This window comes from Euprymna scolopes, chromosome 7 (genome assembly GCF_053919585.1).
Source record: "Euprymna scolopes isolate OS-2025 chromosome 7, ASM5391958v1, whole genome shotgun sequence".
Lineage (NCBI taxonomy): Eukaryota > Metazoa > Mollusca > Cephalopoda > Sepiida > Sepiolidae > Euprymna > Euprymna scolopes.
The window spans coordinates 49,344,017-49,357,562 of record NC_136488.1 but is presented as its reverse complement, the minus strand read 5'-3'; positions in this window follow the sequence as shown (position 1 = coordinate 49,357,562).

Here is a 13,546-nt window from a genome sequence, read left to right as displayed (position 1 = left end):
GTCACCTAACGATCGCCAGTACCCGCCAATGCCATCCAGTACCCGCTAATACTCGCCAGTGATATTCAATGCCATAAGGTGATAGTAGCCAACTTAAAAAAAAAGCAATAACTACCATGGATAACGATGCCCGCACTAAATGACAGTACCCGACAATTGAAGACAAGCGATTTGCCTGCCAGTTCTCACTAGTGCCCGTCCCTTTCAATAAGTGACAGCAACCACCTGAAAAGCAATGTCAATCACGGTCATAACCGCCAATGATTTTTTTTTTTTTTTTTTTTTTTACACAGTGATCACCACTTATCAAGGCCCGGAAGCCACTCAGGGATAAAGGGTTATTGCAATTACATTACGTTAGTGTGGAGATTTTTTTTTTTTTTTTTTTACATAGGCATCACCACATTATCAAGGCCCAGAGGCCACTCAAGGATAAGGGTTAAAGAGTGTACAGTAGAAATTGGACAATATAGTAATCATTAGTAATGAAAATTTGGTAAATTTGATAACTTATATGGAACGGCTCATCAAGAACTTATTTACTTTAGACTTGAAGACAACCATATTGTAGTCAGCCGGAAAGCAGGAAAACGGAAGACAATTCCACAGGTGTGCAGTTCTAAGAAAGAAGCTTTGTTCATGGAATCTACGTTTAGGTTTAGGCACAGATAAGGAGTGGGGGAAATTATTGATAGTGTTTACAGCTAGACGAGTGTTTCTTGTGAAAGTTTGGCGAGGGGGGACCATAGATTGAAGCTCAGTTGAACACTTTCCGTGAAAATAACGATACATCAGAGACAAACTCGCAACATCTCTTCTGTGAGATAGAGGTTGCAAGGAGGAGAAAAGGACATCTCCTACGAGGCTACGAAGTCTATTTTGAACTCTATCAAGGCAGGACAAGTCCTTTCTAGCAGCTCCTGCCCAGATGTGGCAACATTATTCCATCCTTTACTCCTGATATTAAATGGAATACGTACATCAAATCTGTTGCCAAGGCCGCTGGAAAAATGGTCGGATCCCGCTATCGATCCAGTAGATATCTAACTGCTGAGGCAATTCTCTATCTATATAAGAGCCAGATACGTCCAAGGATGGAATACTGTTGCCACATATGGGCAGGAGCTGCTAGAAAAGACTTGTCCTGCCTTAATAGGGTTCAAAATAGACTTCGTGGCCTGGTGGGGGATGTCCTTTTCTCTTCGCTGCAACCTCTATCTCACAGAAAAGATGTTGCGAGTTTGTCTCTGCTTTATCGTTATTTTCATGGAAAGTATTCGATTGAGCTTCAATCTATGGTCCCCCCTCGCCAAACTTTCACAAGAAACACTAGACTAGCTGAAAACATTATCAATAATTTTCCCCACTCTTTATCTGTGCCTAAACCTAAACATAGATTCCATGATCAAAGCTTCTTAGAACTGCACGCCTGTGGAATTGTCTTCTGTTTTCCTGCTTTCCAGCTGTCTATAATATTGTTGTCTTCAAGTCCAACGTGAACAAGTTTCTGATGAGCCGTTCTACTTAAGTTAACAAATTTACTGAACTTCCATTACTATCGATTACTATATTGTCCTTTTGACTACTCTACACTCTTTAACCCTTATCATTGAGTGGCCGATCGGCCTTGATAAATGGTGACGCCTATGTAAAAAGAAAAAAAAAGAAAGCGGATGCCACTTCAAATGATTGCATGCTTTTCGATGTAGTTTATAATAAATGCGTAATAAAATATGAATATACTTATTGCAAACATAATAAACGCCACTAGCACTACCACTTCTAAGACTTATATTAACAGCAATAAAACTAGGCACACTAATAAGAACAATAAAGATAGCAAACATCTGTCTAATAGAAACATAAATGCTCTTATTACAAAGGATCAAACAGTATCGCCCAAAGTCCAGCAAATTATATCATCACATTTACGATAACGAAGAAGAAGAAGAAGAAGAAGAAGAAGAAGAAGAAGAAGAAGAAGAAGAAGAAGAAGAAGATACGGCATCACGTACATGTATTTAGGATAAGACAGTCAGTTGCGGTGCGTAAAGAGTTGCACAAATAATGCCGTGAGATATTGCAGATTTTCCCTATCATTCCCTGAAGAACGTTTTAATATCGATGTAGTTTATAAATGTTAAGTAAAATATAAAAATTATTATTTTAATCGTACAATAATTGTAAATATAATTAGTGCTACTACCACGTCGTCTAATACAACTAACATTAACAAAAATAAATCAATCTCATACTATGATCATTGTTAGGATATTACAGGATGAGCATCGCCCCAAATGAAACAAATTATATCATTACACGTTAAACATATTTAACAGTAAGCACACTGAAAACATTACTTCTTTTTCGAATAAATTCATATCCACAAGAAAAGTAATACTATTCATACTATTTAAAATGGTTAATTATTAGAAAAAAAGCTAATGCTTGTTATCGAGAGTCAATTAAATATAATATATTTTAAAGTGGAAAAACAAACCATTTAAAAAAGAACGATGTTACCATAAATAGAAAATTAGAAATCATAACCAACTGCTCACACAAAAGAAAGTTTAAATATCAGCAATTCAAAGCTATTATATACATTTTATAATGATTAAGCGCCTACTCTTAATAGAGTAGTTACAATACACTTAATGTAACCCTGACACTAATCATATAAAATTTGAGATAAAATATTATGTATAATTATAATATTACGTGATTTAAGAGAACGTTTAGGTTTCATATATAGATAGTTTAAAGTTTAACATGGAGGTAAGTAGGTTTAGTTCTAAAATATTTTATCTTGAATTTATCAACAACAACTTTTTTTCTGGCAAGCTACCCTATAGCGGCCATTTTGATTTTTAACTTAGCTGCCTCGGACAATACAATTTACTTTCAATTAAAAACGAACTTCTCTGTTCTTTATCTCGGTGGACTCGGGGATTATATCGATATAATTTACTTGTTTGAAATCTATTTTATTAACACATAACCTTTTTAATATCGACCTGAAAAAGAGATTTATGTAGTATTGCAATTGTCTAGAGATATAACTTTAGTATTAAACTTTTTTGTTTTATCACCCCGTCTTCTAATATAATCTGAATATTAAATTTCCGAAATGTTCATTGTCAGCAGGATTAAAATAATAAAGTGATTTTTTGTAATTTGTTTTTAGTTAGAACTAGATTTTTCTGAAAAAAAAAAATAATAAGACGGCTAAGCGCAAGTAATTTGTGTTCTTAAAACACCCAGTCAGATGAAAAGAAATGCAGCTACTCGTATGCATAGAAGTATATTTTCACACAATTTGTTCGTTATTTTTTGTTTACATTGATTTCCACTTGTTAATATTTTCGATTATTCGACACATATCAATTTGTTAGGGGAGATCGACATTACCTAGCATATAAACACACCGGTGCCTAATAAGTATTCAATGTCTGTGTTCTTATTGCTGTCTTTATTATGTAGGAAATTCCGAACAATTCATCCATGCCTCAACGACCATCTGCGATATATATATATATATATATATATATATATATATATATATATATAATTATTTTCTACTATAATAATTAAATACCTACAGACACTAGTGTTTCAGCCTTTCGGGAATCTTCAGTGCAGGGTGTCACGATTAATACCAGTCGAACGATTCGAACCCCGTATCACGAGACATCTCTGGCTCGATTAACGGAGACCTAATCCATTCGGCTACCATTAACCGCTTGAAATAACGTTGAATTTTAAACATCTTAATTTTCCTAGAAGTACATCAAATGAAACAACATGTGTCTACCAAAAAGTGATCAATGAGTAAACAGAGCTGGGATATTAAATTTATTTATACAAACATTGATGGTTACATATGTGCGTACATGTTTCTGTAATCACCTGCGTTGGGGGATTACATCTTCAGGCCAAGGGTTTCGACGGTAATTCTTGGCCTGAAGAGGTAATTCCCCAACGCGGGTGATTACAGAAACATGTATGCACATATGTAGCCATCAATGTTTGTATAAATAAATTATATATATATATATATATATATATATATATATATATATATATATATATATATATATTTCTCTGCCTGGGGAACAGTTTCTACCAAACTCCTCTGTCAGTTTTGGTTTACAGACTTAAATATTAATATAAAAGGGGATATGGACCTGTGAAACAAATGTGATTATGTTTTTAGCCGTTAAAAATAACTGCTAAGAGGTCGAAATTCAAAATTAATTGAACTTGGCAGGCGTAAGTTGATTTTAAGAGCATATGTTCGGTGATCTGACGAGAACCGGTGTGCCAATGTCATTATGCCGTATGATTGAAATCCGCAAGGATGTCTTTAGGAGCCGACCAAATTCTCTACTAGAGGCTAAAGAGCTTGCATGGGACAGTATCAAGATGGGGGGGGGAGTTCAATGGGTCGAGAGGATCAGGAAATCCCATAATAAAGATAAACTGATAGGAAGCATAAGGAGTCCGACTCAGGAAGAAAGAAATAGAATACTGGAAGGCAGAGGTTTGAAAAGTTAGAGTAGGATGGGGTTTACAAGACCACCTTCAGTCGATACAGATTGATCTGCTGGATCTGCCAATATGAGTGGCATCGAATCATGACGTATCCCACAAGGCATGGACATGCACCCCGCTCGATTGAACCAAATTGCAATAAATGTGGTCATTTTGGACACGAGAATAAATGGTGTAGAGTGGTGGGGGATCGTAAGATGGGAATTACGATCCCAAAAGAGAATTACGATCCCAAAGTCAAGAGAAAAGAACCGGGGAAGCACGCAAGACAAGAAAAATATAATTTATACGCAGGTAAAATAGAGATCAGTGTTTGAGAGATGTCCTCAACGTACGCTGTGGTGCAGTTGCTGGTCCCGACGTGTGTATGAAGGGCCCTGTGTATGAATGGTGTTAGTGGGTGTAACATAGGTCGTTCTCTCGGATGTTGCTAGGAGATGGAAAATAAAATAAGGATGGATGCAAAGAAGCTGAAGGGTGTTTCTCACAGAATTAGAACATCAAATCTTGTAGTAGAAAACCAAATTTTATAAAGGAATGAAATAATGAATTACTTGAAAGGAATTTTGAAGTATTTAAACTCTCGATTATAATATATAATGTTGTTTTTGCAAGTAAATACGATGCTATTATAAAACAAAGACAACTAGACAAAAGTAAAATATTTTCTTTTAAAATCATTTATAATGACTGCATTAAGAAAATATGATAATAGAGTTCAAACCGGCTTCGAAACCGGGTGATGCTTTTTCTCTTCCCTGTAACCTCTTCCCCACAGAATAGACGCTGCGAGCCGGTCTTTGCTTTATCGCTATTTGCATGGCAAGTGCTCGACTGAACTCCAAACTATTGTTCTCCCTGGCCAAACTTTCATAAAAATACTCGACTAACTACCACCACTATATATGATTTCCCCCACTCTCTAACTGTGTCTAAATATCAACGCAGATTCCCTGCACAATACTTCTTTCCCAGAACTGCCCGCCTTTGGAACTCAGTTTCTCTAGTTTGCTTCCCAAGTGGAATACAATATAGCAGCCTTCAAATCCAATGTAAATAAGTTCTTTTTGAGTCGCCCCCCACTAAATAATCAAATTCTACCCCATTTACACCATTAACGATTACTGCACTTCCACCTTATATTCATAACTCGTAAACAATAGAGTTCTCTCTCTTTACCTCTACTGACAGGAATTGTAAAGAAATTTATCTAAACAAAAAATGGTAAAGATCGAAAAATTAAGCTCATTAAAACGAATCTAAATGTAATAATTTAGTCTTTTGTTTGTGTACAAACATAAAACAGAAAGAAAACTATTTTTTTCTAGTTGTATTTCTATTTTCAGGAGCAGTGAAAAAGTCTAAATATTCGAAAAGACGTTGCTTGCATAATCAGAAAAGTACGAAATCAAATCCCGATCGAGACTGCAAAATTTTTCTAGACATCAGTACGTCCCAACAACGGGAGAAAGGCCTAAAACTATTCTCTATAGTTGTATCATAATCTTCATTTTAAAAAACAAAACATGTCACACTTTTAACCATGTTTCTCACTTATTTTCCTTTCTTCTTGTTTTTGCAATTGATACAAGGGAAATAACTCCATTTAAATAAAATTCAGCGATGCAAGGGAAATAACTCCGTTTAAATGAAATTAATCACTTTTCAAAAGAGAATTTGGACGTTGAAATATGGAACTTATAAGTTAGCTTTTCTGTCTCTTTTTTTCTCAATAGAGCAAAGCTTTTGGCATAAAAAATTGAAAATACGAAGATAGTTAATGAGGAATTATATTTTTTAATTGGATCATGTTAAGATTCTTTTTCTTAGACAACGATTTATGTTATCGATCGCTTGGCCTTTTGGTCAAGATCAAAGTGTAGTATCTGTTCTTCAGATGCTTGCTGCACTTCCATTTTTTGTTCTCTTTCGGTGGAGGATCAGTCCTTCACGACTGAGAAATTTTTTTATTTTTGTACCTTTTCTCCACGTTAAAAAACGACCCTGGTGTCTAACTCTGTCCCGTGGGGAGACATTGTAAATAGGTACACTACTCTTAAAATCTAGAAAACGCTGTAGAGTGATTTCCCTTTAATAATGACCGTTTCAATTTTGCAGTTTGATCCAAAAACTGTTATCACTATTTTTTTTTTTACATGGAGTTCACCACTTATCAAGGCCCAATGGCCACTCGGGGATAAGGGTTATTTGTGTGTACAGTACTCAATGGGATAGTGTAGCAATAGTATTGGAGAATTGATAAGGTGTCATTACTTAGAGGGGTGGTTCATCAGGAATTTGTTTGTGTTGGACTGGAAGACATCCAGGTTGAAGTCGGAAGGGAAACAAGCAAGCGGAACAGAGTTCAACAGGCGTGCAGTTCTAAGAATAAGCTTTGTTCGTGGAATCTACGTTTTGATTTAGGTACAGATAAGGAGTGGGGAAAATTATTGGCGGTGGTTTCAGCTAGTCGGGTGTTTTTTGAAAAAGATTGGCGAGGGGGGGACCAGAGAATGGAGCTCAGACGAGCACTTGCCATGGAAATAACGATAGAACAAAGATAGGCTCGCTACGTCTCTTCTGTGGGAAAGAGGTTGCAGGGAAGAGAAAAGGGCATTCCCCACTAAGCCACGAAGTCTATTTTGTACTCTGTCAAGGCACGATAGGCTGTTTTTAGCAGCTCCTGCCCAGATGTGGCAGCAGTACTCCATGTTTGGGCATACTTGGCTCTTATAGAGAATTACATCAGTAGTGAGATATCTTCTGGAGCGGTAGAAGGATCCCACCATTTCCTCAGCGACCTTGGCCACAGACTTGATGCATGTGTTCCATTTCAGATCAGGAGTAAAGGTCAAACCCAGAAGCTTATCAAAACATGGGGCCTCCCCTAGACGAGATCCATCCATTTCAATTGATGCCAGATGGGGATCAGAGCGTTGATGATGTAGAGATAGGAGCTTGGTCTTAGATGCATTAAAGGTAACCAGCCACCTCTATGCCCACTGTACCACACGTTTAAGATCAGAGGAGAGAGAATCAGAGAGAACATCATCAACATTTACGGCCTTTGATGTGTTGCCATAGATGGTCGTGTCATCAGCATAGATGTCAACGAATGGTTTTAGTATGTGTTGCGGGAGATCATTGATGTTGATCAGGAAGAGAGTTGGGCCCAGTATGGACCCCCGAGGGACACCAGCATTAATACTGTGGGCCTCTGATTTCTGCCCATCAACCACTACTCTTATGAGCCTATCAGAGAGAAATGATTTAATGATCGAGAAAACATTTCCAGTTATACCGTAGCTGGAAATCTTGTGAAGTAGGCCTTTATGTCAAACCTTATCGAAGGCCCTTGATATGTCGAGAGCAATTTTTTTTTTTCACAGTGATCACCACTTATCAAGGCCCGGAAGCCACTCAGGGATAAGGGTTATTGCAAGTACATTACGTTAGTGTGGAGATTTGATGAAGTGTTTACTTAAGGGGGCGGTTCATTAGGAATTTGTTAACATTGGACTTGAAGACATCCAAGTTGTAGTCCGGTTGGAAGCAGGCAGATGGAACAGAGTTCCACAGGCGTGCAGTTCTAAGAAAGAAGCTTTGTTCATAGAATCCGCGTTTTGATTTAGGCACAGATATAGAGTGGGGGAAATTTTTCACAGTGGATTCAGCTAGACGGGTGTTTTTCGTGAAAGATTGGCGAGGGGGGACCAGAGATTGGAGTTCATGCGAGCACCTGCCATGGAAATAACGATAAAACAAGGATAGGCTCGCAACGTCTCTTCTGTGGGAGAGAGGTTGCAGGGTAGAGAAAAGGGCACCCCCCACTAAGTCACAAAGTCTATTTTGTACTCTGTCAAGGCAGGATAGGCTGTTTTTAGCAGCTCCTGCCCAGATATGGAAATAGTATTCATTCTTTGGACGTACTTGGCTTTTATATAGATAGAGAATTGCATCAATAGTGAGATATCTTCTGGAGCGGTAGAAGGATCCCACCATCTTTCCAGCGACCTTGACAACAGACTTGATGTACGTGTTCCATTTCAGATCAGGAGTAAAGGTCCAACCCAGAAGCTTGTCAAAACACGGGGCCTCACTCAGACGAGAGCCATCCATCACAATTGATGCCAGATGGGGATCAGAGCGTTGATGATGTAAGGATAGGAGTTTGGTTTTGGATGCATTAAAGGTAACCAGCCACATCTTCCCCCACTGAACCACGCGCTCGAGATCAGAGGAGAGAGAATCAGAGAGAACTTTGTCATTTACAGCGTTTGATGTGTTGCCCTAGAAAGGAAGCCTTTGTCAAGAGATTCGCTAATCCTATGAGATATAACCGTTAGCACATCTGCTGTAGATCTAGCAGAACGGAAACATATTGCGTGTCGCTAAGAAGGTTATTTCTGCTGATGTGTTGACTACTTCTCTATTTATTGTGGATTCCAACAACTTACTCATAACACACAGGAGACTTATTTTTCTGTACCGAGAGGGGGATGACTTATCACCTGAATTCTTAAATACAGGGCATACTGATGAGGTTTTCTAGAGTGTTGGGAAGCACTTCTCCTTAAAGCAAGGCTTAAACAGTTTGCTAAGTATGGGAGCAAGTTCTGGTTGTAATTTTTTTAACACTACACTTGGAATACCGCCAGGACCAGTTGCTTTACTTGAGTCAAGGTTCTTGATTAGCTTGGCGACCTCACACACAGATATTTGTATGTTGCATAGCGTGTTGTCTGTTATGGGAGGGAATACGAGGAGTTGATGGCCTTCGTAACACAGGGTAGAAATTGCCTCAAAGTTTTTGGCAAATAGTTTGGCCTCATCGGATGCTGTCGAGATGACCTTTGGTCCATTGATAATGGTTGGGATAGAACGCACGTTTCCTTTCAGGATCCTATTTGCTAGTTGCCAGAACTGGTGGGAACCAAGCCGCTGCTCAGCTTCTTTGGATTTAACGGATTTAGCATATAGTTCTCTTGCATTTTTATTACTCGTTTACAGTGGTTGCTGGCGGTCCTGAAAGCAGCTTTAGTTTCAGTGCATATATTACGTTAGTAGCTACGGAAAAAAGTGATTTCTGTGTGCGATGGCAGCAGCACATTTAGGGGAGAACCATAGCTGGCTGTTAGGTTTTTGTTGGAATTTTTTTGGATGGTATGAATTGGTCTATGCCTACAAGTAACCATTCGGTCAGGTCTGATACTATAGAGGACACATCCTTTTTAAACATGGAATGGAGAGGTAGATCAGATATGAATGTACAGAAGCTATCCCAGTCCGCCATAGAGTATCGGTATATAGTACAGTAGAGGGGTGCGTTAGTAGAGTTATTTTATTTCATCTATATCTTAACTGATACGACGGAGTGGTCGGAGGATCCCAGAGGAGATAGAACAGAACATGAGCATAGCTCAGCTCAGGGGAAGTTGATAGAAAAAGGTCTAGAATGCTTGCATACTGACCGGTAGTATCGGCCACACGGGTGGGCTCGTGAATAATCTGAGTGAGGTCATAGGCAATGACAAAATCATGACAGAACCTCCCCTCATTTGAGTGGGTCAGCCATTCCACATTATGGACGTTGAAGTAATCGCAAATGTGAATGTTAGCCAAGGGATGAGCAGACAGGATGTGATCAATTTTCTCTGATATACTCTTAAAGACAGTAGGTCTGCTGTTGTGGGGGCGATAGAGGGCAAATATAAATGCAGTGGTGTAAGCAAGTGCAACCTGGAAGCACATATAAGGTAAATTAGAGCCTTCTCTGGAGATATCCCTGCCACATGGAACCCACCTTTAATGTAGGCACATATTCCATGCCCGTGGCTATCTTGGGGGGTCAGATTTAGATGTTAAGTTAGAGTATCCTTTAATTATGAACTCATCTAGGGAGGTGGTTGGCCCTGTGCCAGTTTCGCTTAGAAAGAATATGTCAGGTTTTGTCTCCTGTAATTGAGTTTCAACCTCTCGAAGGTTACAACGTAGACCCCTGATGTTGAAGAAGGAGACATGGTAGCAGGGGTCTACGTAGGAGGATGGGGTTAATCAACATAATTTGTAGCTAAAAATAAGAAAATTATGTTAGATTAGTACCCTCTTCTAACCCCCTCCACATGAGATTCTAAGTTTTTAGGCGATTACGCATTAACACCTGAAAAACTTTTTAAAACCAAACAAAAACAAAACAAAAACAAACGGACCAAGTAAAGAGACACCCTTTGCATAAGACGAAGACTGGCGCAAATTTCAAGTGACACTGGTTCGACCTTGACATTACCGTTGGTTGTTTGTAAACGCGTCAAATAGCGAACATGGTCAAATGTTCGCGAGCAAGATTTAAAAAAAATATATTTACAAAACTTTTAAGATTTAAAAGAAAAAAATATTTTCAAAACATTTTGTTTAATATTAAATATTTACAAAACTTTTTAAGATTTAAAAGATAAAATATACATTTACAAAACATTTTTTAAAAATATTTGCAAAAATTTAAGGATAAAAAACTGTTTTCTATTTACACAAAACATTCTAATGTAAGTAACAAAACAAACGTATTTAAACAAAAATGGATATTTTTCCGAGTAAAAACTGAGAACTTCTGATGCTAAAACGTACTTGTTTTTAATTTTCCCTTGAGGAGAAGTAAGCAAATAGAAAGTTTTTATTTTTAAAATAAAAATGAAAATTATAAACACATGTGAATAAAATAATATATATTTTTTTAAATCTCGATTGTTTATACTTGTTGCTTATACTTGTGATTTTATTATCCATAACAATTGTCTTGGTCTAGAAGGATTTTTCCTTTATTGACCATTGACATACATCGGACTTTAAATAAGTATTGAATTATATTAAAAAACACACACACACACACACACACACACACACACACACACACACACACACACACGCACGCACGCACGCACGCACGCACGCACGCACGCACGCACGCACACACGCACACGCACACGCACACGCACACGCACACACACACACACACACACACACTGTACATAAAAAACAATCTTGGTCGCAAAAACCTGAAAAACATTCTAAAAAATCCGAACAAGTCAGTTATTTTATATTTGTTGCTGCCATTAAAAAGGTTGGTTTAAATAATTTAATTTAAAAAGTTTTTAAAAATATGTATTTTTTTAATAGAGAGAAGAGTGTCCGAAATTCTCAGTTATTTTTAATGCTTTGTAATTAATATAGCTTATACTTTTTATTTATTTGTTTATTTATTTATTTATTTTGATCATGATTATAATTATTATTAGTTTTATTAAAAAGTTCTGAAGAAAGACACATATTTATTTAAATATATTTTGTTTAAATACGTTCGTTTTGTTACTTACGCTTAAAAGGTTTGTGTAAATAGAATTTTTTTAATCCTTAAAAGTTTTGTAAATATTTAATATTAAAAAACAGTTTTGTAAATATATATTTTTTCTTTTAAATATTCAAAGGTTTTGTAAATATATTAAAAAAAAAATCTTGTTCGCGAACATTCGACCATGTCCAATATTTAAAGTGTTTACAAACAACCAGCGGCAATGTCAATGTCAAACAACCGGTATCACTTGAAATGTGCGCCAGTCTTCGCCTTCTGCTACAGGGTATCTATTCTTTATTTGGTCCAAACAAACAAACAAGCAAACAAACCAAAAACAAACAAAAAACAAAAATATAAAGACCAAAATATAAAATATAACAGGTTTACTAGCAAAGTATGCAATATTTTTTTTTTTTTTAAATCGGTTTGAAGAAAATCAACGAAATTTTACTTACTTCGATTATAAAAAATCGATATAAATTAAAAAAAATCACTTACCTATAAAAATACTATTCAATGTGTACTTCCATTCTTCATTTTTAAGAATTTCACCATATTTGTGTCTTAAATTCCATTTATTTTTTAAATAAAATAAATTTTTAAACGATTATTTGAAAAAGCAGCCATTACATAAGCATTTTTACATTCTTATTGAAACACCGGAAGTAGTGTTTGCTCTTGTTTAGAACTACGGATGGACAGAAGGCAGTAAAAACCACACGTTCGCGTTAGCCATCAAGCCTGTATGTGAAGAAATATGTGTGCCCATAGGTGAATACTAGTCAAATTTTACTTATAAGTTTTGCCTTAACAAAAAAAAAAAACAGTTGAGGAATTTTTTTTCTTTTCTCAAAGAAATACATAAATTTTTGCTTTAATATATTTTAATTATTCTTTATCGAGTGAATTTTTTTTATATATCTAAAGAAAGAAAACATTGAATGAAATAAAAAAAATTGTCATCAGCGCCCAATACTTACTGGACAATATAAGCAGAACATAAGTTTCCAATTAAAAAAAAATCAACGTGGTTTTAAAAAAAAGAAAAGGTTTTACACGTTGGAGTTTACAGGTAAATTTCCAGAAAACACATCTTTTTTGTTTTAATTTACAATATATTATTTATTGTTCTTTTATCTTCAATTTGTGATATATAAAAAGTTTGTTAAGTAAATTAATTACAAAAATTTTAATAGACATTTCAAAATGTGGGGGGGGGGGTGAATAAAAAAAAGTGTGTCTAAAATATTATATACGGTTTATTTGAAAGAGCATAAAATTTCACATTGACCCTGAAAATATCGTAAAAATTTAACCAATAGAAAAACTTTGATAGATTTTTAAAGTTTAAAAATTGAAAAAAATTAACTCGTAAAATTCAATTGATTTCATTACGTAAAAAACATGGCTGCATGAACGCGTGCAGGTACTTTGTAAACACTGTTATTAAAAAAAAATATATATTTCTATTATTTTTTAAACAACTTTAATAGTTTATTTTGGAAGTATATTCCATAAATAAAATAAACAACCCACTTTTAAAAGAGAAATTGCGAGTTTTTTTTAAAAAAATATTTTAATCGCAGTTTCGTGTTAGGGGTGTCAAAATTTCCCCAAATTCTGATACCCCTAATGAGGCATGTC